Source organism: Larus michahellis, chromosome 3, assembly GCF_964199755.1.
Source record: "Larus michahellis chromosome 3, bLarMic1.1, whole genome shotgun sequence".
NCBI classification, from domain to species: Eukaryota; Metazoa; Chordata; class Aves; order Charadriiformes; family Laridae; genus Larus; species Larus michahellis.
The window spans coordinates 69,297,355-69,314,912 of record NC_133898.1 but is presented as its reverse complement, the minus strand read 5'-3'; the positions used below and the strand labels follow the sequence as shown (position 1 = coordinate 69,314,912).

Here is a 17,558-nt window from a genome sequence, read left to right as displayed (position 1 = left end):
CACTAACTTACACAAAATGCACCTGCCCAGAAGTCTGGGCACTTTCATAAGGTTTGAGATTCACGCAGCAAAGCATGCAGTGCTAATGCCCTAGAGTCACTTTCCAAAATTACCTTCTTTAACCATGTCTCATATATATTTTCGTTGAAGTCTAAGAGAATGGGCAAACCTTCGGGTATTTCCAGAAAGACAGCCAGACTGGATGCCATCAGAGAGAAACTCTCGTGACATTTGTATTCTCTTCTCTTGCCACTAGGCCATGGGTTTTTTTATCCATAAAAAAGCACGTTTGGGTCCTTTCACTGCAACCAACTGCTGTGTCTCAAGGAGGGGAAAGTAGTCTCTGGGGCAATAGAGGCCCATAGTGTTAAATGCTGTAGAATTAGAAGATCACATTTTAAGCATAGAACAGAAACTAATTAGAAAAGAGTGCAGGCTAGTGCTGAATGCTGGCCTATTATGTTATTTTTCCTCAAGCAAAGGTCTGAAGTCAGACGTATTCTTCACTAATTAAAGTGCGTGAATGGTCCCAACATGTATCTTGCCACAGGAGCTTCCAAAGATTTCCTTAAAATACCGGCATTGCCAACAGCGGCAAAAGGAGAAGCAGCAAAACTGCTGCTAGGTGAGCCCAGGGAGTCGGGACGAGTCCCTCGGCCACGGGTCAGGGCTCACGCAGCGCTTGGAAACAGCCAGCACACGGGCAAGGTGGGAGCCCTTTCTTGGTAGGCATTTGGCAGCGTGTCACAGCAGGGAGCTGTAAAGGTCTGTCACAGAGCGTAACGGAGGGCTCCCACAGAGAACTGTTGATCACTGTCCCGCACCCAGAAACTGTCCCCAGAAGCTACAGGCAAAGGAACAAGAAGTGGCTGAAAGGAAGCTAGGGCTGTTGCACTAAGGAACAGGGTAAGATACTCCGTTTGGCTGAATCAGGACACCATCTGATTATTAGAACCGGCCACAGCTTTTGGACAGAAGACAGAAAAATGTCTCTTGTCAGAAAGATGATGCTGCAAAAATGTTAAATTCCACTGCATTTCAAAAACCAGATTTAAATATGCTGCCTCTGTTTTCCCAGTTATGTTTGATGCAATCAAAATATTTTGAATTCCTCATTTAGTTATATTTTCATGTTTCATTATGAAGTCAATATATCTAAATGCACCGCTAAATTAAATTTGAAATATTAATATTTCATATTTTTTTCCAGCATTATACTGCAATATTTCAGCATTACTGAAGGCAAATACTGTTACCTCAGCAAATGCTGCAGCATTATAGAAAAAAACCACATTTTCTTTGAAGTAACACTAAGAATTTCAGTGACATGGCAAGTTTGGGCATGTTGAATTTTCATTCCAGTTCAGAATGAAAACAAATGTCAAATCACTGTGAATTCTTATGGAATAGAAATGCTATCCCTGACTGGCTCTCTAGACTGTAATTGTAGATGGCCCTTAAGCTGAGAATATTTTGAAGGTCAGTACAAGTGGATCTGTGGCAGAGCACAGCAACTAATGACGCCTTTGATTTCAAACCCAGCCAACGTAACCAGCTAGCCAGCCGACGAGCAGCGAACAGCTGCTTCCTGAAAGGGGAGAGTAGATTAGAGAAAGGGGACATGAGATCACCGTCTTGAAGCATCCTGAGTCAGCAAGTTAGGTGAGAAAGTTTGCTCTGGTCCCAAGAGCTACATCTGCCTCCAGAAGTGCTGACTGGGCTGGTGCTGAGGCTTGCTCACCACTGACTGGATACCCAGGTGGCTGGCGGACTACAGTTTGGTCCCAGCACCCAGGCAGGGTATGCATTCTGTACTCACACTGAACCTATAGTGTCCTTGCTGACACAGGACGCTTTCAGATAAGAGCTCCAAGAAGCTGGTGGCTGGATAGCAGTGAGTAGAGCTTGCAACAGCATCTCCCTGACTGAACTGCTCGTTAATCATTCACCTGCCTGCTGGCGTGGCCAGCAAATCTCACTGGTGGCTAGCAGGTGCTGCTGCTGGCACTGGGATGGCCAGTGATGACAGCCCTGTTAGTGGGTCCCTGCCTTCGTGGGTACCTGTCTGACCTGCAGAGAAGATTTTGCAAGTTGAACCTTGGTGTAACAGCTAACGTAAAAAGAAGTGGGTGATTAAAATAGCAAGGTAGTGTCTCCCTAGGATCTAAATCAGATTTTTCAATTGCGACGGGAGTTGCAGCTGGATTAACTGTGTGTGTCGTGTGGCCAGACCAAACCAAGATATGTTTCCTGCTGACTGCCCGGTGAAGAGCGTTGTCCTGGGGTGTTGCTACCGTCAGTGGCAAGTAAAACACTGGACGGTCACTGGGCACTGCCCGCTGGTGAGGGCAGGGAGCTGGGAGCTTTCTGCTCTCTTGTGAAAGCTCACAGGTGTGAGCAAAGGCTTCTTTCCCACTCAGACATTCTCAGAAATTATCTGTATGCCAGCACATACACGCCCTGACTCCTTAATCCTAAACCAAATATTGCTTTGTTTATTATTTTCTATCAAAAAGGGTGGCTCATCTATGTGCGCATTCATTTTCTTTTCCTCTCTCTTTTCCTAAGCATGTAAAACTTCTAATTTTGAAGGAACAGGAAAAGAGTTCTTTATCTCAGAGATACTGCCTTGTTTGCTCCACAGGCAATCTAAAATAGCTCCTGGAACAGAAGCACAGGACACAGTTGCCTCACGTCTATCAAAATATCCTATCCATTTCTCCTTCCCCTCCAGCTTGTGTCTGCCGTGCCGGTTTAATCAAGTCATCTGAATTCTGCCACGTGCAAGCTGCAGTTACACAGTATCTCACAGAGCCTCCTACCTGAAACTGGACCGCAGAGCACAAGGAAGAGCTTTTATTAGTTTTGAGGTTGTTTTTTTTTTCCTCTTTTCTTAGATTTTGGGCTATAAGTGACTCATTTCTCCTTATTTTCCTAGTGATAAACCACAAGATGTTAAGAACTTCTGGCCTGGATACTTATCCTGACCTTAATGACAAATTGTAGGACCCTTTCTTCCTGTGACACAGAAACAACCTCTTTCTCAAGATGTCCTGGCTACTGTGGTAGCAGAAGTTTCTTAGGAAAGCCCTAAGAAACTCCCCACTCCGCTCAATGAAGCTGCTCTTGAGTCACTGAGGAGGCATTTTTTCTTTCCACAGTATATATTCAAGGGAAGAATCCTTTCCAACATCACACCCACAACATTTCTCATCTTCTGGGTGTGGTGTGGAGTGGGGATCTTAAAATCAGTAAATAAAAGCATTAAAAAAACCAGCCTGCTTTCAGGCTGGGAGACTAAAGTTACAGAAAAGACCATGCTGTGTCCCTGAGGCTCAGGAGAAGGGGATAGCCTTCTGGGATTCTGCAGCCACTTAAGATTCTCATTTCGTGTTGAAATTAATAGAAAGCTCCAGTGTTTGTCTGGGTCAAAGAGACGTGAAGGAAGCCAGCAACTGTGATGCGAGGAGGGAGGATAAGAAACCACTGAAGAAGTGCTTCAGATGATGGTCTGCGGCCCTGTTTTCTCCTCTGAGTTGCGGTAGTGGCCCGTGCAGACACCTTGCTGCTGGCTTGTGTTGCTCCGAGAGTGGCCATGTAGGGTGGTACTCAGAATATCTCAAGGACAACCTTGCTCAGTGGCTCCCCAAGGGGTTTTGCAAAGAAGCCACAGCATGAATGTGTCTCTCAAGGTCTATGGCAACCCGGCTAGAGAGGAACTGAGAGGCACAGAGGTGTCAGTAACATCAGGTATGTGCCTCTGCAAGTGTCCTTCTGGACTCACTGCCCCATGCGCTTACCATCGTGTAAGACTCCCTTCCTCTCAGTCCTGTAGTCCTAACTCGTTTCTCTGTACAATACTTAAATTACAGCTTTCAGATGCAAAGACACCTGATGCCGTGCTGCAGACAACTCCGAAGCAGGTCCAGAAGGTCACACTGAAACAAGAAGCAGACCTCTCCCAGAATAGGTAAAGCTGCCCTGGCATTTCAGTTGCTCTCTTGTCCCTAACCCGATGACTTTGCCACCCAAATGAGATGACACCAGCTGGGGCGACACTATTTCCTCAACATTCAGTTTGCCTGGTGTCTGGCTGGCTTTGGTGTGTGTGTAGGGTGCTGCAGGCACACGTATCCTGAACAGCCAAGAGCCTTGGAGCAGGGCTCCAAGTCGCTGCCATCCCCAGTTATGCTCCCTGGCTACACACGCCGGCTGGATGGGCTCAGAAAAACCACCAATTGCAATGCACCGTCGCGCTTCAAACCCGGCCAAGGAGGCGAGCCAGGGCACAGGGAAATATCACTGGACCCCGGCCAGCGTTTGGGGATTTTCACTTGACTCGTAGGAATGCAAAATAACACGCGCAAAAACCAGCCGGGGTGCCAGGTCAGGCCTTTTCTATCCCTTTTATATTTATAAGTGTAATGTGAACTGTCATGGGGTTCATTTATATATGACTTTTAGCAGGCAGCTTACAGTTCAGCTGTGCCATAGAAGTCCATGTTTTTGTAAGACCTTATTCTGAAGATCTATCTCCTCTCCCTCAACATAAGGCAAACAGCACCATAAACCAGGCAATTTCTGTGCAGGGCAGCGTGCTTTCAGCCAGCACGGTAAAGCAACTGGGTCTGTTTTATCTGTTGTTACCTTAATAGGAATCATTTTGTTTCTCATTTTTGGGGGCAGGAAGGGAGAGGAAGGAAGGGAGAAAAGGAATTGCCTCTGTGATTCACCTCCCCTGACAAAGCTAGAAGTGCCTGGTTATTCCTTAGAAAATGAAAAAAAAAAAAATCCACAGGAATGAGGTAAAGACTTTATCATTTTGGCTGGCTAATGTGTCCATTTGCAGCTTTCAGTAAACACAAATGGAAAAATAAGTTCAGCTGCAGCCTGGACAGTGAGCCTAGAGGCGGTCTGATTTCTGCAGGCTGTTTGAAGTACATTTTTGAAGAAGACCTGGGAAAGAGGCTGAAGCTGGCAGCCCCTCTGCGAGGGATTAGTACCCAACCCTGCCCTCACCATAGAACAGCCACGCTGCGCGGAGGGACGAAGGGCCAGACATTCCACTTTGGATGCTATAATCATCCTGGTTATAGAGGTATATAAATACAGGATAGCATGCAAAGGAAGCAACTCTGCAGACAGAGATTAAGTTATAAGTAGAAGGAGGGAAAATATCAGTGGGCTATGAGACAGCCAGTGGAAGCCAGGAGGACTTCATCAGTCTTCCAGCCACATACCTACCAGTGCTCGAGTTCCTTGTTCGTGAAGTACTGGCACGGGCATTAGCTGACTCCGCACGTCCCATCCAATACATGGTTTTAGCACTGACAACTGGCAGGCAGGAATCCTTGGTGCTCCTAAATAACCACTTATAACTCCATTTACTCTCTAATGACCGCTCATCTTCCATTCCATCTCTTCTGTTACTCACTCACAACCACATTTCAGTGTTTTTTTCCCTGCTCTATCTATCTGACTTGTTCTAGAGAGGTTTCTTGGTTAGCAGCAACAGTGTGTCAGCTGCAAATCTGTGTTGGAGTGTAGTGTAGTGTAGTGTAGTGTAGTGTAGTACAGTATAGTATAGTATAGTATAGTATAGTATAGTATAGTATAGTATAGTATAGTATAGTATAGTATAGTGGGCAGTAACAATTTTCAGGTAGAAAGAGATAGCATATACCTCACGTTACATAAATATATCAATTCTAAAGCCATTGAGAGCGATAAAATCAAAAGTCAATCTATATATGGAGAACATTTTGTGTTAAACATACAGCTAGCATTACATAAGAATAAAAGGCACCAGAGTTTTTCTTTGCTTACTGCATCCTTTGCAAAGGAGCTAGCCACAGCATCTACTCATAAATATTGGAAAGGTTGCGTCCCACCAGGTCTGGTCTCCCCAAAGTGGATAAAGAGGAAAATGGACCCATGGCCTATAGCTAGTGCTGATCCAGTCACCAGAAGTGAAAGAGAGCAAGGAGAAACTGTTAGTTGAATTTGGTTTAGATGCCCAAGTTTTAAGCTGGACTCTTAAGGTATGGGAGATGCAGAAACTTCCAAGTTCATAGCCCTTGTGCCAGGCCCAGAACCAGCAGTGCCAGGTCATTTACTATGTGGAAAACAAACTAAAAAGCCATGTCAGCCAAGTGCCGGCACAGAGAATCCTCTGGCTAAGGAATCCTGTTTGACTGGACTGCACAATGTGTGGAACTTACTGGCTTGGGTCTCTTCAGTAGACTAAATTTCATCCTGGGATAAACGTGCCCTGAGTAGACTGATGTAACAACTATTGGCTCAAGGCTACATTCAAGCTTATGTTTGTCTAGACAACATCACTGGTTAATATCTGAAGCCATTTTAATTGGAAAATAGTCTGTGTTTTTGCAAAATAGCATTATTTATACCAGTTTACTTTTTTTTTTTTTAATTAGCAATAAAGAAAAAAACATAGAAATACATCTGGATCTTATAATTTCACTATATGCATGTTTTCAGCTTTTGTGGAGTAAATCTGTATGTCTGCTACTCCATGCTTATACCACCACAGCTTGGAGCAGAACTTGGCTTTAATTTAGACTGGATCTCTAGGGTACGGATGTGTTGTAACTCGTTCTGCTGACTTTAGACACAGCCTTATGATTCATTATTCCTAAAGGCTTCCTCAGAAGTCCAATGATTACTGAGAAAACTCAACTTCCATGTAAGAGAAAGCCAAGAAGTTTTAGACACACCACTGAAAAGTCCAAAATACATGAATCCTTAGTCGATTTAAAAAAAAAAAAAAATCTCAGCATGGCTATTCTTTAAAATCACGTGCTTTTAAACTTGGTGGGCATTGGGGGTGTGTTTTCAGTGCTTGTTTTGGCACCGATGCAGTCTGTATTCTTCCTTGTTCAGAATTAAGCATGTGTTCAGCCATGGTAATAAGCCATGAAAGAGTCACGGCAGAATTTACAAACAGCACAGCGACCCCACTCCTCAATGGTGTTCTTCTATCCCAGCACACTTAAAAAGCAGAACATATATAGGGAAGCTTATATAATGATCTACAATGGAGCGAGAAGGTGAAAGGCCAGCCCCGTGATGTACATTTAGGGTAGGCTTGTAACTAATGGCTTCCTAAAACAGATGAATGAACAGGTGGTCCCAGGTAAGGGTTTTTGTCAGAATAACCGTCATCTCCCTTCTCAGCCTTAGACAAGACACACCAAACTAAATAACAGCAGTGAAAGGCTCAGATGTCTGCTGCTTTTCAAAGTGGTCCTCAACATGGTGACATATTGATTCACAGCTGTAGTGAGATCTTGCCATGCTTTCATGGGCGGGTTCCTGTAGAACAGCAGTTCCTGTAGAACAGCAGTTCACGTAGAACAGCCAACAGTGCTCTTGATGACTAAATTCTCTTTTTGAAAGTCAGGAGTGCACAGTGGCTTGAGAGGTGTCCCTAGGATTTTGGTTTTCTTCTTTACAATGTCATTTTTGGCCAACAGCTGATCTTCATATTAATGCTGTTGATTTGCATTTGGTTTTTGTGGCTACACATTTGCCTATAATGAGCCAAAACCAAAAACTTTGGGAAAAATGTGGATCTAAATTTGCACATTCCAGTTTTTGCTCCTCTCTAGCTTGATTCTTCTAGCCCCTGGAGGATTTGTTTGTTTGTTTGTTTGGTTTGTTTGTTTTAAGAAGCAAAGGCCATATATAAATTTACAGTTCCCAGAAACCTCTTAAAAACTCCAAATGGCATGAGCTTATACAATAGCAAATGCCCCACTAATGCAACTAGGAGGTGGGAATCTCTCCTGCATTACTCCAGTGTTATGCTGGTGTAAATTTGCTTGTGCCAGTACATTTCATGCAGTGGAAAACTGAAGCAGTATAGTGGTGAATCAGGCCCAGTGGTTTGTTTCATATGCAAGTATGAAATACTTAGGAGTTATTGTGCAAGTTCCCGCTGTGTTTATGAGGGAAAATAGTTTCCATGCGCCATTCAACATGATACCCCTGCACCAAACAAAAGGCTATTTCTTCCACTAGACACAACCACTGAAATACCAAGCATCTAGACAAGCAGCAAGGGCTGGATAAAACTAATGCCATTTCCTTGTTTGAAATATTTTTTTGTTAGTTATGCGCATCTTCACACCCACAAAATAAATGTCAATATTGTACTAGAGAAATAAGATGGAGAAGACTGCAATTTTATCTAGGTCATTCAAAGAAGATACCCATAAATAGGAAAACACAGGAAATTACTGCTGTTGCAGAATGTTCCCTCTATCAGCTTACTCACATGTGTCCACTGAAAGGTTTTCAGCGTGTTCCCCTTCCTTGCTTGCCTGCCATTTGCCAACCGTTCTCACCCTTCCTCTCCTTTCATTTCTCCCTTTTCTCTGCCTTTCTCCTTTTCCTTTGGGATCACGTATCTGTGGCGTTGGTTGTGTTTTACCCTTTCCATTGCAATCTCCCCCTCTCTCCCATCAAGCCAAATGCAAACCCCGTGCCCTTGCCATCCTGCTTTCCCCTGGCCTGGCCTGGCCTGGCCTGGCGTCACCTTGCCATCAGCCCTGGCTTCTCTCCAGCCTTACACGCTTCACCTCAATTGTCTGGTCCCCTTAACACTTTCATCATCTCACGCCTATTGCTCTCTTGCATCATTTCTCCTTCATTTCTGCCATGATCTGGCACCGTTGAACTCAGCGTGACCTGCTCCCTTCAGCTGTGGCTATGCTGAACACCTAGACCTGCCTGATAGTCTTTCTGCTGCTCATTTCTTCTCCCACGCTCCCCAGACTGTAAAATCGTCTTCTCCTCTTTCATTTCTTCTGTCTCCAGTTTTCCCCACTCTCCCTTCTATATGAACCCTTATCTTTCCTTCTCAACATTTCTGTCATCCATGGACTACCCAGGTCCTTCCTCTTTGATTTGAGTTTGCTTGGAAATAAGAACTTTTATTATTTACTTCATGCTACCCTTTGCATTAGGTAGTTAGCACTAGGAAGTTCTCTAAAAAAAAACCCACAAGAAACTGTCCTCCATATTTCCAAGTAATTTATTTATTTATTCTGAAAACTTGGCAATGGCTAAGCTGCTGATGCGCTGAGGCAATTGTCAGAGACATGTTGGTCAGTACTGTGTTACTGGACCTGTTATGGATGTATCCATCTTTTATGTCTCAATTTTGAGTTACGTTATAGCTCTTTGTAAAACACCCCCATCCCCCACCCTCCTTTTTTGCCCTGTGTTACTATAATGCCTGACACTAAGGAGACTTGATCTTTTTCTTGGGTTTCCAAACTCCATGGCAATGAAAATGGTAAAGAATGTAGTTTCAAAACATGATAGCAAGACATATGATAAATGAAGAAAAGGTAAAAGAAAAAAACAAACAACAAACTGGACAATCCTTACATTGTGAATATTCAGAAACATGGTTCGCTATCTGGGAAAATATATCTGAGAGGAAGAAGGTATAGTTTTCTGGCTATATCAAAAATCGCTTTTGAAGGATGATACTGTATCGTGTTTTGGCAACTTACCAGTGATTTAACTGTTTCTGTGGTATTTGTGTGGCCTCCCCCCAAAGAAGAAATGAGATGAATTTTAACAGGCCCTTTGTTCAGCTCTCTAGGTAGTAGCCAGCAGTTCAGGAGAATTCCTGCAGCGTAGACGGAGCCTACTCTTTTTCCACTGTAAGGACTTCTACAGGATGAGAGTGCAGAGCAGAGTAGCCAGGTGGTTTTAAGTAAAAAAGATAGGGTACTGGGAGGTATTTAATTGTCATAGTATGCAGCTCTCCTTGGTTTAATTTAACATGAGAATGGGCACCCTGCCGTGTCAGTATAACCTCAGCAGCACTGTGAGAATGAAAAAGGTCTCTTCTCCAATGTAATCTAACCTCAGAATCTTTCATTTTCTGTTGCCAGAACAGCTCTAATGAACACATGAATGCAACTTCAGCTGCCCCAGATTTAGATGGAGAATGGTTGTATGAGTGTTACAGAGCCTTAGGCAGACTTCCACAACATTTGGCGACCAGCAGGAGAGACAGAGGAATAGAAAATTAGTTTCTTCTGAGACATTCACATCTTTTCTCTGTGCTCTGGACTGGAAAAGTATCTAATGCTAACAAACGCCTTTAAACACACTTCTGGTAGCCCAAACTGCAACCACTTCCCTTGCTTTACTTCTACTGTTTCTTTTTTTAACCAAGCACAGATCTAGAGATGGAACTGAAAGGACTTCATTGTCCCCCACCTGTTTTAGGAGAGGCTGGAGGGGCACAAGGTCCTTCACCATTTGTGGTGTCTGTGCTCTGTCATTTGACTCAGGGTTGGATCCACCTCTGTTTCACAAATTTTGCAAAAAGCTGGTTTTTATCAATTTGAAAAGCAAATATATATCTCTTGCCTTGGAGATTACGTTTAGTAGAAATATCTCTAAATGAAAATTCCTGAGAGGGAGACAATGCAGTAAGATCAATACCCAGCACGTAAAGATTTATGGACTACAAAAGAAGTGAGGCTGGACTTTGAAAGTCCACCTCCGACACTATGCTCACATCACTGGTGCTAGAACAACTTAAGCCCACTGAGGCAGCTCCAGATCAGCCTCCTAGGAGTGTTTTTTACTCAATTAGGGTTCACCATAAATCCACAGAATAACATGCTAGTTCTACTAAAGCCCCCTGCAGAGGGTCTGCAGAGAGAAACATTTAACAGATGGGATTGGATTCAGCTCCCGCAATGCCAGCCATCAAAAAATTAGGCAGCTAGCCTAGGGTTGGGCAATGATGTGCTTCTAGTGAGTGATTCATCCCCTTATAGGATGCAATAAGAGGGTCTTTGTCCCATCTTGGGTTGTGGTAAGAGGCTACCTTCTCTTCTGTGACTATATGCTACAGACTATTCCTAACACTGAAACTGGAGAAATAGCAATACGGACTGTTAGAATAGGAAAAAATGTTCCTGTCCTTCTTCCCTGCCCCATTTTGCAGTTCTGGTAAGTTCTGTCAAATGTTTTGGAAATGCTGATGGAGGATACTGGTTGGTAGCAATTCCTTTGGGCAGCTAAGCCTCAGCAAAACAGCCGCTCCCAGCAAATGATGTTTCAAACTTTCTGAAAGGCTCTGCTGACCTTGTTCAAGAAGGCTGGGAACGAAGGCAAATCACAAATCCTGGTCATCCCCAATCCTTTTTCCTGGGAGATGTCTACTCCCAGCCAAACTAACTGGCAGTTTTGGAGAAGGGGATGCCTCAGCATAACGCACAAGGAAATCTGTGTGTTGGTCTCTCCTGTGCCTTTTCTGTGGGTAAACAAAGTTCTAACCTTCTGGACCATCAACCAATGACTTCCTGAAACTGTATTTACACCACATGCGAGGCGAACTGAAGCTCCACAGCTCAGCTGCGTTCAGGTTCAGGACTGAATTCCGAGCACTACAGAAGACAATGTCTTTCACGCCAGTTGTTTCCCTGTTATAAAGATTCAAGTTCGTTATTGAACATAGATCTGATTGAACTCCCTTGCAATTGGAATTTTGATTCATTGCTCTCTTGTAACCAGTCTCTGGTACAAAACACATATGCACGCATACACATGCATGCATACAGTACTGGGCTACAAACTCAAGTGTTCAAGAAACCAGCAAACTGCAGGATTACAGTTTTCTATCCTTTCAAAGATGATTAGGGGACTGGAGCACCTCTCTTGTGAAGAAAGGCTGAGGGATTTGGGTCTCTTCAGTCTGGAAAAAAGACAGCTGAGGGGGGACCTTATCAACACTTATAAATACTTAAAGGGTGGGTGTCAGGAGGATGGGGCCAGGCTCTTTTCAGTGGTGCCCTATGACAGGACAAGAGGTAATGGGCACAAACTGGAGCATAGGAAGTTCCACCTAAACATGAGGAGGAACTTCTTTACCCTGAGGGTGGCAGAGGCCTGGAACAGGCTGCCCAGAGAGGTGGTGGAGTCTCCAACTCTGGAGACATTCAAAACCCTCCTGGACGCCTTCCTGTGCAACCTGCTCTAGGTGACCCTGCTCTGGCAGGGGGGTTGGACTAGATGATCTCCAGAGGTCCCTTCCAACCCCTACCATACTGTGATTCTGTGATTCTTATTTCAGCTGTTCTGGGTATAAGCCTTATGGCAAAGATTTTTTTGATTACAACTACAGATTACACTGGCCCTTGCCTCAGTCAGGGCCTGAAATATGTGGTTTTTCCTCCTCATCTAGTGGCTCTCATTCCACACAAGCCAAATCCCCCTCCAAGGGCAATATTATTTATTAGCTCATAAGCTAATAAATGAGCTCTGCAAGTCATTACCAAGAGATCTGAGAGCCTCTATGGTTACCAGTGAATTTGTTCTCATATTGGGAGGGAGGAGAGCTGGGGAAGCTGGAAGGAAGCAACCTGGACTTTCATGTTTCAGTGCCCAGTAGCTGATGTCTAGAACGCGTATTCAAACCATGTCACATAGGGAAATACTGTGATCTATGGCAAATCTTTAGTAAAAGCAATTTTCCCAGCATCACTGAACCCACTCTATATAGAACTAAGGCCACCTCTGTTACCTCATGTGATAAAAGTCCTTATTTACAGTTTCCTCCACACACATAGGGTTTATTACTTTTTAGATTAAAAGTCTAACTGGGGCTAAGGGTCTTTTGATTCGCTATTTTATTAACATTTTTGGAAGGACACTTTTGGATAGAAACAGGGCAAGAAAACAAAGCGGGAGCTTTTACAAAGCAAAATAACAAGCAACTGACTTTAGTTACACCTCGTACCCTTGCTTTTCATATATACGCATCCCAAGCCCCCATCCTTCCCCAGTTTCTTTTGCCCCATTACTATGTCTCCACCTCTCAGTACTTTCAGTTGAAAGTTTGGGTGCTTCTGAAAGGTCCGTCTGCCCCCTTTCTCACTGCCGGTTTTGCTGATGCTGGGGAGCACAGACATGTGATGTGCTGCCCCCTCAGCTATGAATAGATAGCAGCCTAATAGTTCAAGCCTCCAGCCAGGACTGCCACCTGTGAGGACTGGGTGACTTGGGACAGAAAGTCCTTGGCAGGAGCTAAACCTTAATGAGCTTAAAATGCATTGAAGAGCCCGGCAAATGCGAAGCAAGGCCGCAGAATAAGTAGTTGCAGAAAGTTTCCAATGCGAAATGTTTACAAGACAATTATTTACATTATCTGGATGGTTTTAATTACAGGACAGTTCAGACCAGTTGCTTAAGTTTTCCCAAGGGGTAATTAGTGACCCTGTGAATTTGCATATTTTCCATTGCTGTATTGAAGCAAATCAGCCGTACTTATCAGAAGATTGACCTGGCAACCTCTCTTCTTGGCAGATTATAGTTTGAGTTTCATCGTGACAGTAACGTATTAGCAAATGTTCCACTGTAGCAAGCAAACTTGGGGAAGATCACAGTGCTCCTCATTTTAAATGTAACAAATTTCAAGCACAGACAGAAGAAAGGGGCCATTTTTTACAGCCACTACTCATGACAGCTGCTGTAGATTTCAACATCTCATAAATATGTTAATATTCTAGCCTCTGTCAGTGTGGCAAAAGGACTTGTTCATCTTATTCATAGTAGTAAGCATAATAATCCCATGAACTTCATACGTTTCCATGTTATACAGACTGTGCTTTTAGTTATGCCTAGATTTACTAAACTGAACGGCAGTAACTTCGTTCCCACCACAATTGCTCAGAAGTAAACGGGTTTCACAAAGAAATAACAGCACAGTACATTTCAGCTAGCTCATTTTGTGGTATTTTATCAGCTGTATTCTTTTGCTTGGTCATAGGAGGCATGGAGAAATCCACAGCTGAGATTATCAGCCATTCTTATGTGACAATCAAAACCATCATATAAAGAGAAAAATACCCAATACTGTCAGTATATAAGAAATTATGTATTACCTATTGTTACAGATTTCACAGTAGAAAATAAACTATTTTTTTCAAATAAGTTTGCAAGTGGCAGCATTTTTTAAGATTCTTATATTGCTTCATATTACTCACATTTTCCACTTGTTTTATTTCTAATTTCTGTTACCAGAGCAATGATTGCTTCCACTGAGAAAAGGTGATAATGGACCTAAATCACAGTAAATTTAAATTGTGATAGATATTTAAATAAGTACATTACATTTTTTCAAAAGGACCTAAAATTGGTACTTATCAAAGTAGTAAATTGTAAAATGACAACTGTCATTATTCAAGTGCTCTCTAGCCAGGTTAGATGGGTTATCCTTGAGCCTATGTGTATTCGTATTATGCAGTGAAATGCAGACTAGACAAAGTAGAACATTTTGGATCTCTTAAGTTACTTTTGTTAATATTGAAGTTGAAATATCTGAATGCTCAGAACAAGCAAGCCCTAAGGTTTTATATATAAGAAAAAGGACAGTTGAGGAGTGACAGACACATTTTCAGATATCCTTGTCTTATGAAGCGGGTCAGAATCTGATATTATATAATATCTCATACATGTATGTATGTATAGACACACATACACTTATATAAATATACAATATATGTAATAAAAACTGCATGGCAAGTTTAGGTAGATTAATATCCATTGTTCTGTATGTGAAAACAAACTCGTAATCCTCCTTTTCTTGACATCTGTGCCTTTACTTTACCAGGTAATGAAGCTAATCACTTGGGTCAGTTAGGTTTTCCCCTGGTCATTTTTTAAGCCCCTGTTATCTAGAAGGTCAGATGTCACGATTGGAATAGTCTCTTCGATCTGAAAGTTAGGGGAAATTGTTGGTTTTCAGACAGGGGAAAAAAAAACACATGACCAGATTCTCTTCTACTGACAGCCTCACCAGGCAGAGGGGGATCTTTAGGGAGCTGATGGCTGCTGACATTTTGGAGCATTGACCAGCAGCCCATTTATTGTGTGCAAAGAACAGAACTGAAGAGGGGCTCATATTGCACACACCACGTCCGTGATAAAGACATCCTCTCCGCAGAGGGCAGTAGTAGTGAACTACTGTCCTGCAAACGCTTCACATGTTCACTCTCCCTCCTAATGTACAGCTTGCACCAGGGAATGGGACAGAGAGCTGGCCTGGAGCAAGAGACACTTCTCTGTAGCAGTTCTGCAGGATCCAGTTGATCCTGCAGGAATTCCTTCCTCCAGGTTTCGGCTCCTGCAGACCATCTGAGCACTGACAAGACCCTGGCTCTTTGCCTGCCTGCCACATTGCCTCCCAGAGTACTTACGAAGCACACAGCAGAATGTCTTACTCATTGTCTTTTGCCCTGCCACCCATTTAAAAGTTCACAACAATTGATGTAAAGCAGGAGAGCTGCAAAACCTGATAAAGAACAGCAATAAAGCCAAGGTGGTCTCACCCCTTTTTCTCACTTGGGATAGAAGCATCTGGATACTCACAGCCTGCTGGACAACCAAGTGCAATGAAAAAAGTTCAGTAAGTTGCGAATAAGCACACATGCATACATGTCAATTCATTTATACGTGCAGTTATTCCTTACATACATGTAAATTCATTTATACTGTTTATAGGTGCAGTTATTCCTTGCTTTCCGAAATGCTATCTGTACTTAATTTAGATCCAAGCAATAATATACCACAAGAACAAAGAGCTTGCAAATCTTCTAGGGTTAATATTGAAATTAATGATCTTGAAAGGAAGTTTTCAGGAGGGAGGGAGGAAGCAATTCAATAGTAGAACTTCATCTGAATCACATTAATGCGACGCTATAGAGGAAGAACTTTCATTGTAACACCAGCCTAGCACCAATGTCTAGATATTTAAATCAATGTTCTAATTGTTAAACTCCATTTCTTTAATTTTTTTATTATGTACCAAGTTTCGAAAAGGAGAACAATTGTTTACTGTAGGTGTCCTTTCATGAATCACCAAGAGTCAGTGAAAATGTACTCACGTTGCAACCCTTAAAATAATAAATTAGTAATAGGGACCTACACACGAAAGTGCTTTGCAAGTCATACCTTCTGTTCTTGTTATTTAACAGAGACATTTCACAGCTTGTGGCAAAAAATAATTTCTCCTCTTTAAAATAAAGCAAGTTGATGCCTGCTTTATTTCAATGTGCTTAGCGAAATACAAGCTTTTACTGAAGGTATCAAGAATCACCCAGAGCGCTTCAGAGTTTCAGTCTTCTGCTACAGGCAGCAAAGTGACCATGATTTTATTGCCTAGTTTGCCTTTGCCAGAGATCCAGGCTGGCTTCTGCTACAGCTCATGAAGACTTCTGTAGGGATGGGTAGTACCTACCTACTGTAGCTGTAGTAGCTACCTAGAAGGGTAATTACCCTACTCTAGAAGCAACAGGGTCATTCTGGCCCAGCAGCTGCCATCCGTCATCTCAGGTCAGTCACTGGTGGTAGTAGAGTCAGGAAGCCCAAGTCACCAGACCTCTTCTCTGCCTTTCTTTGTCACAGGTTGTAAGTTCATTATCTTTTTATGCCATTTGTGCAGCAGCAAACATAGCGGACATCCAGGTTTGTAAATATGCAGTAAATACAATAACAGCAACCTAAATAATGGTCATTGCATCACAAGAAAAGTTTTGATGTGCTGTGGGTATGATAATGTGAGAGAAAAAAATAAGTGATGGCTCACATTAAGCTGAGAAGTGATTCAATTTTTATAAGAAATGTTGTGAATCACAGAATCACAGAATGGTAGGGGTTGGAAGGGACCTCTCGAGATCATCTAGTCCAACCCCCCTGCCAGACCAGGGTCACCTAGAGCAGGCTGGACAGGAACGCGTCCAGGCGTTCCTGTCCAGAGAATATCTCCAGAGAAAGTGACTCCATAACGTCTTTGAGCAGCCTGTTCCAGTGCTCTGTTACCCTCAAAGAGTACTTTTTCCACGAGTGATCCAGCTCTACCCATAAATAAAATTGATTCCAGTGGCAGTCAAACTGCATATGGTTGCAGCTCACTGTTCTCTGGTGAATGTGTGTGATGGGGATGTCTCCATCTGCACAGAACATAAACCCACTGGCGTTTAATTGTACCCAAAACCAACTCTTCCACAGAGTGCTCAATACTGGTTGGGAATATGGACATAAGAATCATGTTTAACAAAGACAGGTGAGCTGAAAGCTTTAGCAAAGATTCCTTTATATTGACAAAGCTAAATCTACCTAGCACTAAGGCAGGGAAGGGCTTATGCATGTAGTTCTGTTGTTAATCCATGCCAGCAAACAATTTGAAGCACAGTAAAAGCCCAAAGCTAAAAAGCACAGTATGTTTGTGAACGCATTTCCACCGAACATGATGTAAAGAATTAGTCTCCCCGTCTAATGTTCACAGAACTAAAGGAGGGATATTTTATCTCTTTATTTAAAACATGAATAAAAATATCATAATAATAAAGCTGTGCATAACCCAAGAGCTGTAAAATATATGTTCAGTAAAAATTCTAGTGGCTCCTCCTCATCCCCCTTCCTGAGTCCCTTTCACCTGCCCCAGAGCTACATCTGGAAAAAGAATAGAAGTACAGTCTCCTGAAAGAGCTGGTTTTGCTAAA

At 42.8% G+C, this 17,558-nt stretch overlaps 1 long non-coding RNA gene across 1 annotated transcript in view; it reads left to right on the top strand.

Annotated features, from left to right (window-relative positions):
- The first annotated feature begins 2,769 nt into the window (after window positions 1-2,769).
- LOC141740083 (uncharacterized) overlaps window positions 2,770-17,558 on the top strand; it is a 30,762-nt gene continuing 15,973 nt past the window's right edge. Inside the window, exons 1-2 of the long non-coding RNA XR_012585877.1 lie at window positions 2,770-3,750; window positions 3,873-3,970. This is a non-coding gene — a long non-coding RNA (uncharacterized LOC141740083). The remainder of the gene's footprint in view (window positions 3,751-3,872; window positions 3,971-17,558) is intronic.